We start from the raw sequence: 21,070 nt of genomic DNA, 5'->3' as shown, positions 1-21,070 counted from the left end.
GGGTACTTTCCTTTACAAGAATAGTATGCATAGCCAGACTAGGGGGAATGCCCCTAAGTTCATCATAGCTCCAAGTGAAAATGTCACGGAACTCCTAAATCAGGGACACATAATCCTCTCTCTTTCAAGATGAGCATGGAACCTAATTTAATTGTCCGCGAATCATTAGGCATACCAAGGTCCAACTCAATTACGTCTGCGTCTCTTATTCGATCGTTAGGCTCTATCGGCTCATTCAATGTTGTCTGATAAATGTCCTCTATAGTGGCCCCTTCTTTAGATCCATCACTCGATGATGTCTCACTACCAGATGGATCATCTACTATTTCTATTTCAGTAGAGGATAAAGGATCTCTCTCACTCTAAAGAGACTCAAAGTAAGCATCCACTATTACATAATTGGCACCTCTACCTAGAATCACTCGACCAACAGGCATATCAACTTGGCAGTCTATTTGTAAGATCCATGGCCTACCTAGCAAAACTCGATAGGATATCCTACAAAGCTTATCACTCTAAAGTCCAGATAGCATTCCACGCTCACAACTGTAACGTGAACTTTAGTGATGTAACCTTCGAATTGTCTTAGACTGTCATCCGCCATCCTAAGGAGTGTGGAGCCATCTTTTTGAATTTGGAGACCTAGCCTCTCCATTAATTATGAACTCATGATATTGATGGAGGATCCAGTGTCCACAATAGCGTGCTCCACCAATATTCCATCCACGTACGCTGGAACCCTAGGGCAATGCTTTTCAGCATGATCAAACCAATCTTCTCCCACTCGTGCTATGCCCAAAGGTTCTACAATATACCCAATATGTAGGATTTTCTTGAATTCCTTGCATACTTCTGGAGAAATTTTAATCAATTGCAAGAGATTCACATCTAGTTTAACTTCACAAAGAGAAATTGCTAGTTCAAAGTCATGGTAGTTAGCCAAAGTTTTCTTCTTGCGCCAAACCATTCTCTCCTTTGGTCTTTCGACCAGATTTAGTGCCTCTTTTTTAACTTTTGTCTTCTTTCTTGGAAATCCTTTATCCTTCTCACAATCAACTTTAATATCAACAGGCCTTAGAGGTCCACCTTCTATATCAAGTTTCAAAACTTGCTTTCCCCTAGCATCTAGTACAGGGTTTTGGAGCTCCAAGAGGAACACCAAGGAAAAGGGAATTCTCTTGCAAGAAAATCTATCTTGTAACATCAACAAGATTTTATTTCATTCTTTTGATCATCAAAACAAAGAAAACAACAAATCTTCACGCAGCATCATAGTAGGTATCTCCCACGGATTTGATAGAATCAACCATATTCTTCAATATCTTCACAAAATCCATCAATAGAACAAAGAACACAAGGGAATACACCATCTTTGAATGGAAATCAATCACATATTATTCATCTTCAATGTCTTCATAATTCTCTCTCTCAATCCCTCATATACAATCACACTGTTTTGATAGAATTGACTATCTCTGACTCTCTCTCTCTCTCTCCATCAATAGTACATCATATCCTCACTACAATACTCTCATAATAACCCTCAATAATCATTCTTAGGTCGTGCATGCACCTCCCAAGAGGTATGTCTGATATGAAGAGTCACCAGAGCCACTACAGTGTCTTTTCACAACTCACTACTATCACTGTCACTTAGTCTTCTCTTCAGTCTCTTCAGCAGCTGTTTCTTCCACTTGTTTTAGCTCTTTTGAACTTAGATTCATCCTTTCAAAAGTTTAGAAAACTTTCCGAAAGTCACACATACATTCTACAGAACACTTACAGAAGGTCTACAGAACAGTCACAGTACAATACCTGAACAGCTACAGTACAGTTACAAAACAGAGACAGAAGCTCTATAGAAGATCTACAGAAGGTTACAGAAGGTCATCAAAACCTCATAACTCATACTCAAACCATTCCAAACTCTAAAAAAATATTCAATAAGCTTTCACAAGATCTCAATCTTCATCAATCATCAATCCATGCTTCATAGAGAAGACAATCAGAACAAAACAGAAGGTATACAGAACCAATCAAAACATATCAGAACATCACATAACCTCATATCTCCACTGAAAATCATCATGAACTTCCAAAACATAATCAATATCATCCGAAACACTCTCAAATACTTCCATTAACAATCATACATCACTCTAAATCCACCAAAAATCAATCATTCAGACCTCAAAAACAACAAAAATCAGTCAAAAATTCAGTCTTTTTCCACTCTCAACATATCCCCACACTTAGAAAGGAAGTGTCCTCGTGACCTAAGAAAAAGAAGAATATAAGTTCACTTAAAGAGCTCAATGTTATCTTCTGTCAGATCTTCAATAATCTTGCCAAAACACGACCCCAACTTATCACCTGTCTCTGATAAAAAAAATACTACTAAAGGAAAACTTCATTATTCATTAACTCATCTGATTAATCATGTAAAAACCATTACGAATTTGTAAAGGATATAAGAGGTTCTCTTCAGCTTTCCACCATAGGCTTTTCATCGACCAACAATCTTTTGAAAATAGCTCTCGAACAAATATTCGCAACCAACACGAACTCATCTCATACAATTAAGACAACACATACACGAACACTAACACAACCATCTGAATGACACCTCCAAAAAGAGATATATCATTAAAATTCTTCCAAAATACATGGGCAAAAGCATCAATGAAGATGATCCCTTTTAAAAGCTTGGTGGTTTCGGAATCGATCCATGGAGAAGGATTCATGTACAAATGTCTTGGGAGGATTCTGAAAAAACTGCAAGCAGCACATCCTTTCTAGCAAGACGAGGTATTTGCTAGGGAGACATAGGGCATGAAAGTACAGGACATCCAACTGGTGGGAGTCAATATTCACGTTGACATTCATACAAAGTTTTGGAATGGCCTTTTGATCATTATGGGAATGCCTATGCATGTATGCTAGATACCAAGCAAAATGAGCTGTCAATCTCACCGAAGGATCCAGAGACTGTGAATATTGGTGAGCAAAATGAATATAGTTCTGGTATGCTTGACTGTCAATTGTCCAATCTCCTGGAATTATCGGCCAGTTTATCTGAGGTCCTGTAAGAGAATCATTCGAGCTCCATCCCCTTCTTCTGGAAATCTGAGGATCAAACCCGTCATATTCACTAACCAACTAAGGGGGTTGAGAGATAGAAGTGGCAGGAGATGGAAGTGGAATAAGTAAAAGTGGATGAAGAGATGGGTAGGCAAAATCATAAAAGGAGGAATAATTTAAAGAATGAGTGGCTGAAAATTTTAGGGAATCACTTAAGAAGGGTGTTAATTGATAAATAGGAAAGGTAGAAGGTACATGAATGGATGGAGAAGGACATGGTGGACAAGGGGAAAATACTCTATCTTCGATAAAAGAGCAGTATGTAAATATGGGAATTTGAGGAAAAGATTGAGGTTGGAAAAGAAGGGGTAAGAGGGTTGTGGAATTGGTTTGATAGAGGGAAAGATATATATCATAACAGTGAGCCATTTGTTGGTAATACAGTAGGGTAGGAACAGAAGGACCTAGGATAGATCTTCTCTGATAGGCATAAAAAAAGGTAGAATCAAATGGATTATGTTTTGAAAGATAAGCTAAGAGATCCACCCTCAGTTGGTTAGTCCGTTGTACATAGGTAGGGGCTATGTCCTGTCTTTGATTCAGGACCACAGAATCAATCATGGTATGCCAAGAATTATCAGGGAAAGTAGCCACTTTGGAGGAGTAACTCTGAAACATGTCATCTATTCGCAACTCCAAATGGTTGACATACAAAACAGCTTGTAAAACCACGTCTCCCACATACCAGGCCATATCCACTTCATCTGGAATCAACAAGTCTCCGCGTAGATACATATATGACATCAACATGGTACCGGTCATGACAGAATCTTCAAACACCATACGGACCACCTCTGTCAGCAACTCAGGAGACCAAGCCCCACTCCAACCATCCTCTGGAAGAGGAAGATCCATCGTGGAAAGCTTCATGTAGAAGGCCAACTTCTGTAATTGATAGTGGACAGAGAAAGAATGGTCCGGAGGAACATATTCCTGGAATTGCTCAAATTTACACCATAGCAGATCCATCCTAGACTGCAATCTTTCCACTTTATCTTGGAAGAGAGGACACAAGGTAGCCTGTCTCTGAAGAATTGCCAAGTCCTGCTGTGAGAGAAAAGGGATCAAGGGAACATTAGGGCTTGGAGGAACAGACCATGGCTTTGCCTGTTGATCTTGCAACTGCTTGATTTGGAAAGCTTGTGATTCCACTGTGTCATTAGCAGTCTGTAAGGCTGAAAGTTTGACATCTAAGAGAGTTTGGAACTCTTGTGCTTCTTTGGACATCCTCTCCTTCTCCTCTAAAAGAAAAAGTAACCTCTGATTGAGCCTCGGTTAACTGAATCTTGAAAGAAGATATCTCATCTCTTTGGGTTTCAATCAGTTGGATTTGTTGCTCCATCTGCTTGAACAGATCTGCCAGGGTATCCTTACCAGAGGCTAACTCGGATGTTGCCTTATGCAATTGGTCCTTAGATTGCATCAGTTCTTCATAAAAGGAAGCGTACAGCTGTTGAACACAGGCTGTCTCACTGACAGTTCAATGGAACTCTGAATGTCTTTACATAGGAAAGGAATGGCATCTCCCAAGACTAGACTGTTCAGTGAGGGGACTGATATATCCAACGAACCTTCTCGATGTGCTTTGAATAGGTTATTACATGTGAGATAAGCAGAGAGATCATTGCCAGAGGTAGCAGGAATGGGCACGAAAGGAAGAACTGAAGGAGCTTTATCTGCTACCCGCTTCAAGCGTTTGCGTTGTATGACCAAGGAAGGAGGAGAATCCAAATCCTCTATATGAATTGGTTCTGACTCATCTGAAGGTGGAGGAGGAGGTACTGGATCAGATGGAGGAGGTGAGGCATATTCTTCTGTAAACCTGAATAGGTCAAGAAGGCATACAAGTACGATCCATAGGTGACATTGGTAACATTTCCCCTGATGACTTTGACGAAATGTTGATCCATCTTAGTGAGTAGGTAAGTGCTCCAATCAATAGCTACTCCTTTTAACACCATTTTTCAAGCGGTAAAGAGCTCTTTGGACAAGTAATGGGATGGCGTTTTTGCAGGCATAAACCTATCTTGGAGAAACTGACAGACCAACTTCCATACAGAATCAGTGATCATGGAAAAAGAAACTCCTGAAGAGTTGATCACCTTCTTAACATCCAGAAGTTCCTTGGTCTGTTTTTGTAACAGCTTCAAAATCTCTTCGTTAGAGAAAAGCTGGCGAGTTGTAACAAAGGGGTCACCGTTGTAGGGAAGAGACACAGCCTTCCCTAGGCCTCGAGGTGTCAAAGTCATGGAAGTACCCTGGACCAGTCCCGACTTCTTGCTGTAGGAGGCCAAAAACTCATCACACATCGATGGATCCTCTGGAAGCAATGGAAAGGAGGCAGCCACAAAAGTTGCGAGTCCCGCCTTCGTGAGAGGCTAAAAAATGAGTAGGAAAGATTAATCCCTACTGACTAGTGGGACATACTGGATAGGGGGAGGAGCATGAGGCGCCATTCAGATGGTAAACACACACACCACAACACAAACAGTCACAAACAATGCCTGCAAAAAAACCAAAAGGCGATAAAAAAGGAATCAATCCAAAACAAGGACACTCATACAAATATAGACGTAACTAACCCAAGTACCACCCCAGACAATACATAGCCTAGAAAAATTTTGGCATGACCTCTACACATATGTGACCAAAAGCTTCATGCGATGCAACATGTAAGCACCCAAATCCCCGTATCAGGCAATACAAGAAAAAAAACTACACACCATACCCATAATCGTAACACATGGACAAATCAGACTACCATAAAAAACGGACATCAAGACTGGACCATAACTTGACCATCAGTGTCAACTAAAGGCTTTTACGCATCCATCCCACGAAGCGAGTTCATTAAAAAGGGAAAATAAGTGCAGTGAGGGGGGATTACTTTAATGAAGGGTTCATTGGAATAAATTATTAACAATGGGTGAAATTTTTATTAAGTGATAAACCTTAATAAGAAAACGACAGTTCCTTCTTAAAATGTTAATTAAAAATTATTAAGTTGAAATGGTGCTTTAACGCAACCCGGATCAATGCCCAGACTGGGTCTCTAAATGCAAATTCCTTAATTAAAAATTAAGAGTGATGTGGAGCGCTTTTTTGCCAGCGCGTGCTCTTGTGACGGCTGGTTTATTTTTAGTATGATGAAATTGTGTGTTTAGCACGAACGCGTGTGGAAAATGTCGGTGAAGAAATATTTCATTTTAACCATTAATTTGTGAATAAGGAAAAAATAAAAATAAATAAAGCACATAAAATAAATACCTAGAAGGGGTGTGTATGCAATGGCCTGAAGGCACACGGAAGAGTCCCCCAAAAGCAATGAATCCAGTAAAAGAAAAGGAAAGACCACTGACTGAACAACAAAGACAAAACCTTAGTGGATGTGTTGAGTTTGAGTATGAGTTTGAATTTTATTATAATGAATTAGGATAGTTGATGTGTTTTTTTCTTTCAATTATATTGTGTGTGTTTGGTATTTTAGGGGGTATTATGGTGGTGATTGGAATTATGTGTGTTTTTCTGGATTTGTTTGTTAATAAATTGTATGTAGTTAGTTGTGGGTTTTGTTGTTTTTAGTTTTTAATCAAAAGGAATAATAAAAAAATATAAATAGGTGATGAAGGAAAAAAAAATCCAGCCAGTTAGGAAATATCCATAATTTAGGGTATGAAAATAAGATAGGGATTTGTATGGTAAAGTTTTGTGTGTTGGTCTTTTTGTTTTTTGTTTATAAATTGTTTGAAATAAGGGTACCGTGTAGAAAAATAGTTTAAAGTGAAAAATAAATGGGAAAAGGTCAGGGGGTGGGTGGAATTTTTCAAAAAAAAATCTGTATTTTTGTCTAATTCAAAATGAATTTTTGTGCATTTTTTAGGTAATTTTAGAATAAATTGGCAAATATGGAATTTTTTGGAATTTTAAGGGTTAATATTTCTAGTTGACTAATTTCAAAAAATTTGTAGAAAGTGAAGGGAATTTTTAAAAATTTTGTTGAAATTTTTCTTAGTGGAAATTAATTTATAAATTAATTAAATCAGTTAAATCAGGAAAATCAGCTTAGTTTGGTAAGTAAGCTCAAATTAAGTCAGCTAAGGCAAAGTCAAGGTAAGTCATATAAGTCAAGCTCGGTTAGGTCAGGTTAGTCAAATGGAACTAGGTTAGTCTGGGTTAGGCAAAGTTAGATAAGTAAGTTAAGGCAAGTCAGTTGGAGACTAATCTAAGGGGGGTTAGGGTAACTAGGCTAGGGTTAGGTTAACTGAACTAGGGTTAGTTTAACCTAAGTATGGTTAGTCTAACTAGGGTAAGGGTAACCTAACTAACTAGGGTTAGTTTAACCTAAGTATGGTTAGTCTAACTAGGGTAAGGGTAACCTAACTAACTAGGGTTAGTTCAACTAGGCTAGGGTTAGATAACTCAACTTAGGTTAGTGTAACTATGCTGGGGTTAGTGTAACTAGGGGGTGGGTTAAACTAACTACAGTTGGGTGAAACTAACTAGGGGGTTAGTAAACTAACTATAGGTGAGTTAAACTAACTAGGGGGTGGGGTTAGACTAACTAGGGGGGTTAAACTAACTAAATTAGGGTTAAGTAACTTAAAGATGGTTAGCCTAACTAATTAAGGTTAGTGAACTAACCTCTAGTTTCAGTGAGGAGGAGGAAGGGGGGAGGGAGGAGGAGGAGGAGAGGAGGAGGAGGAAGAGTAGGGCGGCGGCACGGCGGAAGACACCGAGGGGCAGGCGGCTCTGGCGGAGGCGGAGGCGTCGAAGTCGAAGCGCAGCGCGATGCCGAAGGACCAGGAGTGGGGGTCGTGATAGTCAGCACTGGGGCTGGGCCCGTAGCCAAAGGACGGGCCGAACTTGTAGACGGCGGCGTAGGTGGCGTAGCGGTAGGGGGGCAGGCAGGCGGCCTGGGGTAGGAGGGAGAAGAGAGGGTGGAGGAGGGAGAGGAGGAAGGGAGAGAGGAGGAGGATGGAAGGTGATGAAGGGAGGAGGTGGGGGAAGGAGGAGGGGAGGGAGGGAGAGGATGAAGGGGAAGAAGGAGAAGAGGGAGTGAGAGGGAGCAGAGGAGGAGGGTGATGGAGGGAGGAGGGGAGGGAAGGGAGGGAGTGAGATGGTGGTGGTTGGAGGGAGGGAGAGGGGTGCAGAAGGAGGGGGTGGAGGGAGGAGGAAGGAGGGAGAAGAAGGATGGAGGGAAGCAGAAGGAGGGGAGAGAGAGGGAGGGGTTTACCGGGAGAGAGAAAAAACACAAGAAGAAGAAGAAGAAGAAGAGAGAGAGAGAGAGAGAGAAGGAGAGAGAAGAGGGGAGGGGGGAAGTTGGAACGGACGCAGGAGGGGGGTGAAATTATTATTATTTTTAAATAATAAAGATTTTTTGTTTGAAAAATAATAAAGATTTTTTTGGTGTGTTAAAGAAATAAATAAATGAATTAAAAGAAAGGCGTGCCCCCGTCCCGTTTTGCCGTGGCGGGATTGGAATGGCGTCGAGACATCAGCACGGGGTGCGTGTACATGATCGGGCGTGGCAAGACGCGTAAAACCACAAATGCATGCGTTCACGCGCGAGACGAGTCGCACGAAACACGTCAAAATTAAGAAAAATGAATATCTCACAATCCGATCGTCGAAACGAAATGGTGTTAAAACAAAAAATGTACCAGACGGTAGGGGGAAGGTAGGGGAAAAGGTCAATGGGGGTTCCGGGGGAAATAAAGGGCGTGCACATGCAAAAAACACGAAAAACGACCCCAAAAACACATACAGGGAGTAATTTTGGGAAATCCACTCACCAGAAGGCAGGGATGAAAGAAGGAAAAATGTGAAAAAGAACGCACCTAACAATCCTATCACGTGAAAACACAGTTTCAACCGCGATAGGACGCGTTCACATGAAAAAAACATAAAAAGGACACACGCAAATACGGTCAAAAATTAATAACAGAAGATCGGTTCACCGAAACAGAGGGCAGCAAAAACGATACATGTGCAGGGGACGGGGTTGCGCACGCGTGTCACGTTAAAACACAATTCCGATAGAGTTAGGAGGTGTTCACATGCCAAAAAACACCAAAAAGACACTCAAAAACACTTTTAAAAATTAATAATTAAAAATCCAAGTCAGAATAGGGGGGAGAAAAAAGGAACAACGTAGGGAAAGGTGCAATGGACATGGTTGGCAAGTCAAACTAGAATTCCGATGCAAACAAGGCAGGTGCACATGGAAAAAGGTAAAAAAGATGCACAAAAAAAGTTCCGAGAAACCACAAAAATTAGTATTGGAAAAACCGTGCATCGGAAGGACACGAAGTAAAAAGGAAAAATGTCAAGGGGAAAGCAGTTGTCAAGGCTATGACGTCAGATCATAGTTCCAAAGCAAGAAAAGCACGTTCACATGGAAAACTGGCCAATTTACGCAAAATTCGTCAAAAATTAATAACGCAAAAATCATGCTTCGGAACAGGGGTAGGTAAAAAGGAAAATTGGATAGTTTGAAGGGAAAAACAAGGCTATAAGTTTAGATTGGAATTTGGGGGAACCTAGGGTGCGTTCACATGGAAACATAGCAAAATAAGGGAGAAAGAGAAATGGAGGAGGAACAGCCCCAAGGGAGGGGAGACAGTGGACGAGTGGGTGGGGAAGGACCCCAGGAGTGTAACAGAAAGTCATGGCGTACATGCATGATCAAAGTGAGGCATATATAGGGTGGTATCCAAGGTAGACGCGCAGGGACGCGTCCCCACACTTAAAACCTTAACGGGTAGCGTTGATTGGCCAACAGTGACCTAATACCACATGATAGACCAACCACTAACGTGCCCACACTTAAAACATGAACACCACCGACAACAAAAAGTGTAGGGTTACAAAAACTTGGCCCATGTTGTTGAGAATCAAGGTTGACTGTTGATGGCACGTCCACTGTCGCTGTCGGCTACAGGAGGTACCAAGGTATCTTCACAGCACACATTTTTCATGGCAGGGAGCATGCGACAGCACCCAGGGAGGTAGCTGATGGATGAATGACGTCGAGTCGGTGTCCCTGTGACGAAGGAGAGTCACTCAGCTTACAGCACTCAGATGGGATGAGAGAATAGTCACTCGCCCCATTACGGACATCACTCGATGAATAATGATTGAAACCCATATCTCACACCCGGTTTAGGAATTGACAAGGGGCATGGTGCAGAGGGAGTATGCTAGGGTGCATAGTTGATGGTGCATTAGTACGTCCAACCCGTCTGGCATAGGTGCAAGGAGGAAGGCAAGGGAGCCTTACAATGCAGTGTACAGAATAGGGTGACGTGTCATGTGTTGATGGCAGAGACCCACCCCATGGGTGCATAGGAAAAAGAAAACATACCTTACTCCAAAGATCGTAGCGTTCCTCAATCTCACCTCTCGGTAATTGATTGAAGAAACTCCAATCACACTCAGCCCACCCTCTGTCTCACGCTCTATTGAAAAATACAGAGGGCAGCCCTTGCCTGAAACCCATTGATGTAATCCTCACGGTCACTTGGGCAAAGGTTGTATGCCTTGTGTGCATTTGATGGTGCAACTGTGCATCCCGCCCTGTGCCAGCATACGGTGCAAGTAGGAAGGCCAGGGAGCCTTATGGTGCAGTGCACAAGAACAAATTGTGCTTTGTGCATTGAGAGGCCCATCCCGTGCGTGCAGCACTTCATTCACACTTCTCACCTCTCATTTGATTTGAAGGAAAAAGACTAGTCACTCGCCCCACCCTCTGTCTCACTCTCTGTTGATAGTTGGATAGGGCAACCATACTCACTTCCCCATCCGTTAGGATGAAAGCTCGTGTCACTTGATTGTTTGTCGATGAAGATCGCGTTGTCTGTTGTTGAAGAGGCGTACCAAGGGAGGTAGCCATCAGATCGAACGTTGTGTTACATAGGACATGGCATCTACTAGAGGACTGTCAAACGCTCAGCAGAAAGGCACAGGACACAGCGTACCAAGGGAGGCAGCTTCGGAACTGGATCATGGGGATGCCAATTGATGAGTCCACTTTCTGGACTGCTGGGTGTTGCCACCTTTTCCACAGCTAGCTTCCCGCCCAAGGGTGTTAACCACCTTTTCTTGGAACGAGGCCTGCTATGACAGGGAGTTTCTTCCTTTTCTTCCATAACAATTTTGTTTTTTTTTCTTTCTTTTTTTTTCTTTTTTCTTATTTTGTTGTTGTTTTTTTTATCTCCTATTCTCGAGGGTATCTCCACCTTTTCTTGAAGAATAGGTCGGCATGACAAGGACCGAAGTCCTTTTCTCCCATGACCAATATGTATATATTTTTTTCAAATTAAGCAAGGGAATGGTAGAAATACCATTTGTCAGAACCAACCTCGCCACTGGTGGAAAATAGAGGATAAGAGATCAGGGCTGGAAGGTGGGGCTAAGGGGACAGAGGGTTGCATCCACCGTATCAAGAGTGGCTGAAGAACGGCTATCAGAAGTAGCATCATAAGAGTTACAGTGCCATGCCAACGGGGGAAAGGATCAGGTGACTGTGATTGTCAAGATCCCCAAGGAGGGAAGTACTTCTTCAGGCGATATCCATTGATCAGGAAGGGATCATCAGAGGCATCAACGGTCTGCACTTGGACAAAGCCATTAGGGTTGAGAGAGCAAGTACCTTATATGGGCCCATCCACCGATGTTGGAGCTTGCCACGAAACTTGCCAAATCGTGAATCATAGGCTAGGACCAAATCACCTTCCTTGAACTCCTTGTGCTTGATGAACAAGGCCACGTTGTCGTGCTGCTGCGCATCCGAGTCGTATACACCTCCATTTCTTTTGTTGTGCATTTGTGTTATTTTCTGTGTGTGATGCATTACGATAATCCGCATCCAATGTATATATTCCCTTAGTGCATGTGTATGATTTTGTTTGGATGCATGATGTGTGTGTGTTAGAAAAATATGAAAAACTGATGCCAAAGGACATTATCAAGCTGATAATTTCAATGATGATCTCTAAGAAAAGTGAGGGGAATTATGGAATCAAAGGAAGGTTTGTGGAAGCGATCATCTTAGTTCAAAAGTTCCCATGACATAAAGTTGAAGGAAGTCTCTCAAAAGTTCTAAAGCGAGCAAAGCGCTAGTGAAGCACCGAGGGAGTACTTTGCCATTCAATCTTCAAGGCCGAAGTTGCAGTTTGTGCGTAGATCACCCATCACAAAGCTGTATGTTAATGGGGCAATTGATGACTCCAAAGATACCCTAAAAGAAAGGCTCAAAGGTGGATGGTGCTGCAGAAAAAGTAGTAAAAGGGGTCTTGAAGGTTAGCCTACAGAAAGAAATGAAAGAGACCGTAAAGAGAAGTGGCAATGCATGGGAAGAAGACAAAGAAACAAGTCCTAAATCAGACAACAAGAAGTTGTTGAGTCATGAAACTGGTGCTAAATCTTCAGATCTAAAACCATGCACTGATCCCCATTTGGATTTCTCAAAGAGCAAACTGGCAGAATTGAAGATTATCGCTAAAGCTAAAGGTGTAAGAGGTTATTCAAGGATGAAGAAGGGAAATCTATTTTTGGGTTTTAAACCGCTTTTGGAGGGAAAAAAGCAGGCTGTTTTGGAGGGAAAGAATGGTTTTTGATTTGGGGAGGGCTAGAATGAAGCGGGGGAAGGCCCTATTTTCTCCTCATATTTTTGTATTTTTGGCACGCAGTGAACGGCATGGAAGACTAATAACAGAAGACGAAGAGAGATTGAAAAAGGGAAAAAGAGATGAAGGAGATTCAGGAATGAAAAAAAGAAACCAAGTAAGAATCAGAGGATACATACGAAAGTGGGTGCTTTGCATACGAAGGGGAAAAAAATTGGAAGACGGCCTCTCGCTGCAAGCCATCTCGGTATTAGTGCGAAGTTGCAATTGCTCAAAGAATAGTATTTGCACTATAATGCGAAGGAGAAGACGCTCAATTTGAATAGCATGAGTACAAGCTTCAATATCAAAAGCACTTCGTTAGTGCAAAGCTTGCTTTCGATGTGCTGGTGCAGTAAAGGAATTACGGAGACTTTGTTAGAACTAGTAAAATTGGTTTTCGATCGCTGATTTCCAACTCTTGACGGCCCGAGAATCAGAAGCTTCAGGTCTTGAGGTTTCATCCTTTGCATTGCTTTGGAAGTCTACACACAAATCACATCTGAGGAAAGAGGCAGTGAGAGATCGCGAACCAGTCATTCATCTATCGAATCAAGCATTTTTGACTTGCAAAAATAAGGGCAATGGTTTTTCCTCTGCTCCGAATTTTTTTCTTTTTCTATGGATCATAGCGAATCAATCTCTCCTTATTCTTCTCCGCCAGATCCCCTGCGATTCATTCTACAATGCATCAACAAGTATCGTGAGTCTCCTGTTGTTTGGACAGGATGTGTTGGCCACCTTCTGAAACACCACGATTTCGTCCAATGACAACAGAGGATTTCCGTATCACACTCGGTGTAGAGAGATTTCGATGGCTATAGCTTCTCCTTTTCTAGCCGCATCTGATTGGGCTTTATCAGTGAGCGTTTCCATAAGGAGGCTGCCAATTTCACGTCTCAAGTGATCATTATGAAACATTCCGGTCAGATTGGAAATGGATATGCTCCTGTTCTTAACTGTCACACTTCACACATACCTGTGAAGTTTGCTGAGATTCTGACCAAAAATTGATCGGCGTTCTGGCAAAGAGTTGGAGAAGGAGCCGAAGTTTTTGAAGAATGGAGATGCTGTCTGTGATAAGAGGCAGAAATGCTGGGTTTGTAAAAATGATTTCTACCAATGCTGAATATCCTCCGCTTGGACGTTTTGCTGTCCCTGATATGAGGCAAACAGTGGCTATGGGTGTCATCAAGGTGTTTAACTCTTAGAAACATGAATCATATACAATAAAATAGTTTATAAAGCAGATTGCTGATGATGAACTCATACCATCTTTGATTATAGAGGTTATGCTGGAAAACAGAGAATGGCTATTCTTATGCATACACAATTCCAGTTGTGAACCCTTGATACTCAAAAACAGGAGTTGGATTGCTGAAAGCTTCTGCTGGTCTGGTTATAGAATGTACATGCTGATGTGATCCAAATTTGATAGAAATCTCTGAAACCATATGAAATCAGATGTGTGGAACAACAGAAGGTTCTCTGCACTAAAGGACATGCTTGACTAGATTATTAGTTAATGCCCATTATTCCGTTCAATGTAAATGTCATCATACATCTGATTGTAAACAATTTAAGAGATACTTCCACCTAGATGCAATGCTGACTAAGAGATACTTCAGATTTTTCTGTACATGAGTTTCCTATAACTCTCTTGACAAGAAATATAGTGTACTTTGGCTTCAACAATTCAATTTTCTTCTTGATAGTCTCTTTCATTGCTGTACCTTGAACCCCGTGTTCTGCAGCCTTTGCGTAAACTCTACGACAACGTTGTTACCATCGTCCCACTTTAGAGCTTTGGCTTCACACCACTTAGTAACATAATCCGTACATACCAGGATGTATCTGTTCTGTTTTCTTTTGGTGGGTGGATCAATGGGACCCACGAAATCAATCCCCCACTTCTCAAACGGCTTTAGGGGAAGAATGGGTTGAAGTGGCATAGCGCTGGTCTTGGTGGATTTTCCCATCCTCTGACAGATAGCATCACATCTTTTATAGTAATCATATGCATCCTTGTGGAGGGTCGGCCACTAGTAACCTGCTAGCAGAGCTTTCCTGGCTGTAGCTTCTCCTGCAAAGTGGCCTCCACACTGCTCATCATGGCAAGCCTTCAAAACAATCCCAATCTCATCTCCTGCAATACATCTTCTGAGCACTTCTCACCGCCTTACAGGGTGTAGGGGGCTGATTCTAATATAAGCTTCTTCCTTTTCCGACTAGAAATGCCAGGAGGGTACTGTTGGGTTGCCAGCAGATTGGCAATGTCTGCATACCAGGGGGTTATAGTTTCTACCAGGAATAGGGAAGCATCAGGGAGGTCTGGATCATCCTGCTCCTCTGGAGTCTGCGGGATACGTGACAGATGATCAGCCAGAACATGGGAACGACCAGGTTTGGTAATTACCTCAAAGTCGAACTCCTAGAATAGAAGGAGTCATCTCATCATTCGTCCTTTCATGTCTGCTTTGTTCATCAGGAAGGACAGGGCCTCATGATCCACATAAAATTTAAAGTGGGACAGTAGGTAGTGGCGAAACTTCTCTAGGGCAAACATCAAGCACTCAAGCTCTGTCATTGTGTAGTTGTGTTCCCTATCAGTGACCTTTCGGCTTGCATAATATATCAGTTGATCTAATTTCGAGGAGGCCTTTTGATATAGGACAATACCTAGCCCTTCAACTGATGCATCTATGTGTACATGAAACTCCTTTGTCCAATAAGGAGGTTGCAGGATGGGTGCTTCAATCAAACACTGCTTCAGAGTGTTGAAGGCTTTGTCACATTCTTCCATCCAAATAAACTCTGCATATTTTCTTAGAAGCTTGTGCAAGGGGGTTGCCTTTGTTGCAAAATGGGCTATGAATCTTCTGTAGTAACCCACATGGCCTAGGAATCCCCTCAACTGTTTGAGGTTGGTGGGTGCTGTTAAGGCGGCAATCTTTTCAATCTTTGTCGGGTCTGTTGCAATTCCTTGTCCAAAGACAATGTGGCCCAACAGAACTCCTGAGGAGACACCAAAGACACATTTGTCGGGGTTGAGAGAAATCCCATACTCTCGGCATCTGTCAAAACATTGCTCTAGGTGTCCCCAGTGCTCACGGATCAAACTATAAACACAGAAGTCATCAAGATATACCTCAATGAAATCATGCAGATGGTTCTGGAAGGCCGCCATCATTACTCATTGGAAGGTGGAAAGAGCATTACAGAGCCCGAATGGCATCACTCTGTAGGCATACGTCCTCCATTCTGTGGTGAAGGTTGTTTTAGATTGGTCCTCTTCTGCGATTTGGACTTGGTTATATCCGCTAAATCCATCCAAGAGGGAATACAGCTCATGGCCTGCCACTATGTCCAACAGTTGGTCTGTAAAAGGGATAGGGAAGTGATCCTTCTTCGTCTTTGAATTGAGCTTTCGAAAGTCAACACATATTCAGAGCTTCCCGTTCTTCTTGGGTACTACCACAATGTGCAAATCCCATTCACTGTTAGCCACGGGATAAATGAACTCTGCTTCAAGAAGTTTCAATAATTCGGCCTTCACCAGAGCAAAGTAATTAGGATTCATCTGTCTTTGTCTTTGCCTTACAAGTTTGGTATCGGGCTCTAAATCAATGTGATGTTGACATACTGTAGGATCAATCCCCTTTAGGTCTTTGTAGGACCAAGCAAACACATCTGAGTTCTCCTTTAGTAGGTCGTGAAGGACCACTAGTTCTTCTTCTGGAAGATTGAGACCCACTTTCAGGTGACGTTCAGTACCCTCAGCATCCAAGAACGTTACTTGTCTTTCACCTTCCACTTCGCGGATAAATGTCCCACGAATTGCTTTTGAGTAGAGGTCTGACTCCTTTAAGAGAGTCGTATCCTCGTCTGATGTCCCACTAGAATGAGTGTCCTCCTTCTGAACAGATGACTCATTCGTCTGTTTAAATTACTGAAAGGGTATTAGAGCCTTATTTGCTTTTGTTTGAGTGGTGACCTCTTCAGGACTCAAGGCTTCATCTTCAGAGGATGCGTCCAGGAATGTCACATAGCATGGACCTGCCAGAGGCTGTGACTTTGAGGGCTTGGACTTCTGTTGGCAGGGGGCATCATCATCATCTTCTCTTTGGACTTAACAGTGAGGGCGACAGGAGCCACTAGTGAACTTAATTTTTACGCCTTTAATCCATTTCTTATACAGATTCTGCATACTTTGGGGTCCAGTGACTAACCAAAACGGAACCATGGTCATTCCATCCAGTACCCTGAGATATTCGGCCTCTGAGGTCTCTATAGGGACATCAACCAGATCATCCTCTATCAAAGGAAATTCTTCATGTGCACTTCCATAGCCTACTTTATTTTCTTCCTCATCAGTTTCATTCTTATCTTCTGGAGGCTCTGCCTCGGCCTCTGTAGAGGCTCTGTAGGAGAAGAATATATCGTTTGCCTCTGCATCTGCATATGCTTCTATCACCAGTTTTGACTCTACTTCTGCTTCTGGTTCTGGCTCTGTATATGTTATCGTCTCTGTAACTATCTCTGTATCCGCTCTGTCTTTGTTCTGTAGACACTCTGTATCTGCTCTGTCTCTGGACTATCTCCGATCTGTAACTGTACTGCCTCTGTACTGACTCTGCTCTGTCTCTGCAACTGTCATGTAACAAGGAGAACAGTACATCCATGCTTCTATTTCACTGTCAGAGGTGATTTCAGAAGTTAATTCTAATTGAGGTAGGAGATATTCACCCATGGTCAAGGATTTTACTTCCCTTGGCAGTTGGCTTAGAGTGTCCACTGTTAGGGACTGTGCCTCCATTTTCTTAGAAAATATTTGCTTAACATCCTCTTCATCTCCTGATGTACCATTTGTTACCTCGTTAGAGGAGTCAGTTATGACTTCAATGGATGTGGATCCATTGCCTTTCGCGATCCATACAGCTTTAACACCACTTTATTGGGTCCTCGGCTGAGGGTTAGGGTTCCTTTAAACCACTCCATCCTGGCTCTTGCTTCAAAAAGCCAAGGTCTTCCCAATAGCAGAGGGTATGAGGTCCCATAAGAATTTGGTTTGACCACCAAATATGTCAGCCAATAGTCTCTTCCTGCAAGGGTTGTTTTTACATATGGGAGGATGCCCAACGGTTTGACTCTACTTTGGTCTGCCAATCTGATAAGCCACTATGTAGGTTGAATTCTTTGCAACCCTAAGTCCTTCATGGTGACATCCGTCATTATGTTACTGATGAGCCTCCATCAATCAATGCATCTGAAATGAAGCATCCTTCTATCCATACACTAATCTCTGGGGTCCAGGATCTAAAAAGGCATTAGCCACATCTACTTCCTTTACACGCTCCGAGGCATTATTGGTCTTGGTCATTATTGAAGGAGCAATCCTTAGTCCGTGCCTTCGTGTCAAGATGCTTTTGAATCTCTTTCGGCAGCTTGGAGACAGCATCAGCAACAACTGCCGGAATGTTAAGTTTGGTTTAAAAGTATCTAGGTCTTTGACCAAGTCATAATCTTTAATAGGATCCATAGGTTTCTTCAACCGACTGGGAAATGGGGCTACACCCATTTTCATCTTTCCTTTTTCTTCTAACAATTACAACATCGACACTTCTTCTGTTTTCGGAAGTGCTTCTGTATCATCTATCTCTTGGGCCTGTGGTCATGTCTCTAGGACTGTCTCTGTATCCTTCTGTGGCACTGTAGTGCTCTGTACTGTTCTGTACTGCTCTGTCCCTCTACAAGTAGGTTGAACTTCATAGTCTTGGCAGGAGAGTCATTTCCATTTTGAACCACCGGTTCCTTCTTCTTGGTGCGTGTCATAGCGGCAACTTCCAACTTGACCAAATTGGAAGCAGGTTCTTGTACCTTCTGTTGGCTATCAATGAAATTGGCATTTACAGGGGCTGGGTGGACTGGGACAGTCCTTTGCAGTGTGGCCTTCTCCTTTGCATCGACTGCATAAGGACTTGTAATCCGCTGACCTTTTGGGATTTGGACAATTTGGTGAAATGTGTCCCTTTTCTCTGCATCCGTAACACTCCACCTTAGATCTTTGACCACTGCCAGACTGTCGTCCTCTATAACTTTGAGAGGGAAACCGCCTTGGACCGAAATTAGGACCAAACTCTCTAGGCTTGGGTCCAATATCCTATGTTGTCATTTTAGATTCCAGCGAGTTGAATCTTGCATTTTCATCCTTCTGTCTTTGTTCATGCATCTCTTTCAGAGAGTAAATATCCTCTGTATGGTTCTTTCGCAAACAGTAAGAACAGAAGGCTTCAGGAATGGTTGGCTTTCGAGTACATTCAGTGGCTAAATGTCACGCTTGCTGACACTTTCCACACCAAGTATTTGACCGCATCACATCTCTTCCGGCTCTTGCAGAAGTGGATATATTGGCGGTATTCACCTTCTCCTACAATGCTTGTTGTAGGGCTGTAATTACTGCATACACTCGTTGGGTAGATCCAGAAGGTCCTCTTTTCTGGTTCTGATTCAGAGCTCCTGTTGAGACTTGGGGTTATTGATTCCAGTTGGTAGGATTCCACTGTTGTTGAGTCGCCATTGGAGGAACTGTTTGAGGCCACTATTGTTGTGGTTGAACCATCATCTGAGGCACTATCGTCTGCGGTGACCACACTGGATTAGATGCACTATACTGTGGCACTGTTTGCATCTGGGGATAGGGGTAGGGAACTGTCCCTGGAACCGTGATGGGTATACCATTCCAGGCATAGGAGGAGGTAAGATTCCTCTTCCTAGAGTCATTGACAGCCTTGCTTCAACTTCGTCATACAAGATAATGCGTAGGTACTGTATGCAGTTTCAATTCCTTTACCAATTTTGCTGAAATAAAGTCATGGGTATTACCGTCATCATGCAAGATAGTTCTTTATTTTCCATGCACCATACATTTCATAGTCAACAATGAATGTAAAGTAGGCATACCTGGTAAAGTGTCGGAAGTAGTAGTAGGATCATCCTCTTCTTCAGTGAAATCCGGCATATCCTCATGCTCGTCTTCGTCCATAGCTCCAAGGTAGTTGATATGTGCTGATGGCTTCTTTGAATGACAATTTGCTGCGAGATGCCCTGGCTGGTGACACTTGTAGCATACGATGGGCTTGGCTTTGGTCACATTATTTGCAATGGCTGGGAGTCTGGGTATATTTGGATTTGCTTGTTGGATAGGCTTAGGATTTGGATTGACAGTGAATGGTAATGCAGGTGGTTTAGGCCAATTCTTGCGGAAAGATGGTGATGAAAAACGACCTGGATTAAACCTTCTGAAATTTGAATTGAATTGTTTAGATCCATAATTACCGTTTGCCTGGAATGGCTGTGGTCGTCGATCTCTTCCACGTAACTTATCTTCAGTGTCGTGAGCTAAGGAGATGGCATCTTCAAGGGTAGCAGGCTTGAACATATTCACCTCAGCGTAGTAATGTCCAAGAAGTCCAGACATGTACTTCCGCTTATGGGTCGTCTCTGGTACGTCTTCAAGCATGCGTAGCTATAAGAGTGCATTCCAAAAACGCTCTGTATACTGTGGTATAGGCTCACGGTCGCGTTGTTGAAGTAAATCCCATTGCTTGATAGCCTTCTCATGAAATTGTGGTGGAAGGAAATTTTGCATGAACTTCTTCTTGAAATCTTCCCATGTAGCAGGACATTCTATGCTCTTGCGGACGACAGTCCACCAAAGTGATGCTCTATCTATCAGATGATTAGTAACACACTTGATTTTATCTTTCTCAGGATAAGTTTCCTCATGGAAATAGTCATCAAACTGGCTAATGAATGATAAAACAGTCTTTCCTTCTCTTATGCCATTGAAAGTGCGAAACTTGAAACTTCGTTTACTTATCTTGGATTCCTTGCGAATGGTTTGTGCTTCAAGAGTGGCGTCGATGGTACGGCGAATCAGATCTTCAGCTTGGGGTTCTTCATTATCAGTGGACGCTCCTTGTAGCTTTATCAATTGCACTTGCAAGGCTTGCCTAGCTCTTCACTCTTCTTCCAATTGCAGCATGATAAGATCCAGCTTTTGTTCCATGGTAGGCTCGGGTAGGTCGTCTTCAGCCATAGGATCATCCATATGTGGGGTAGTCATCCTGTAAAACTCAACAAACCATTCTCACTCAAAATCAGTTAGCGGGATGAGCGTAGCTCAAATTTGGGGTTACAAGGCTATGTATTTTTGGGTATTTTCTTCTTCAATTTTCAGAAATTCTGAAATATTTCTGTCTCCG

This window comes from Lygodium microphyllum, chromosome 1, assembly GCF_053477565.2.
Source record: "Lygodium microphyllum isolate KBCC chromosome 1, Lygodium_microphyllum_v1.1.10, whole genome shotgun sequence".
NCBI classification, from domain to species: domain Eukaryota; kingdom Viridiplantae; phylum Streptophyta; class Polypodiopsida; order Schizaeales; family Lygodiaceae; genus Lygodium; species Lygodium microphyllum.
The sequence above is the reverse complement of the archived record's forward strand: the minus strand, read 5'-3'. Positions refer to the sequence as shown.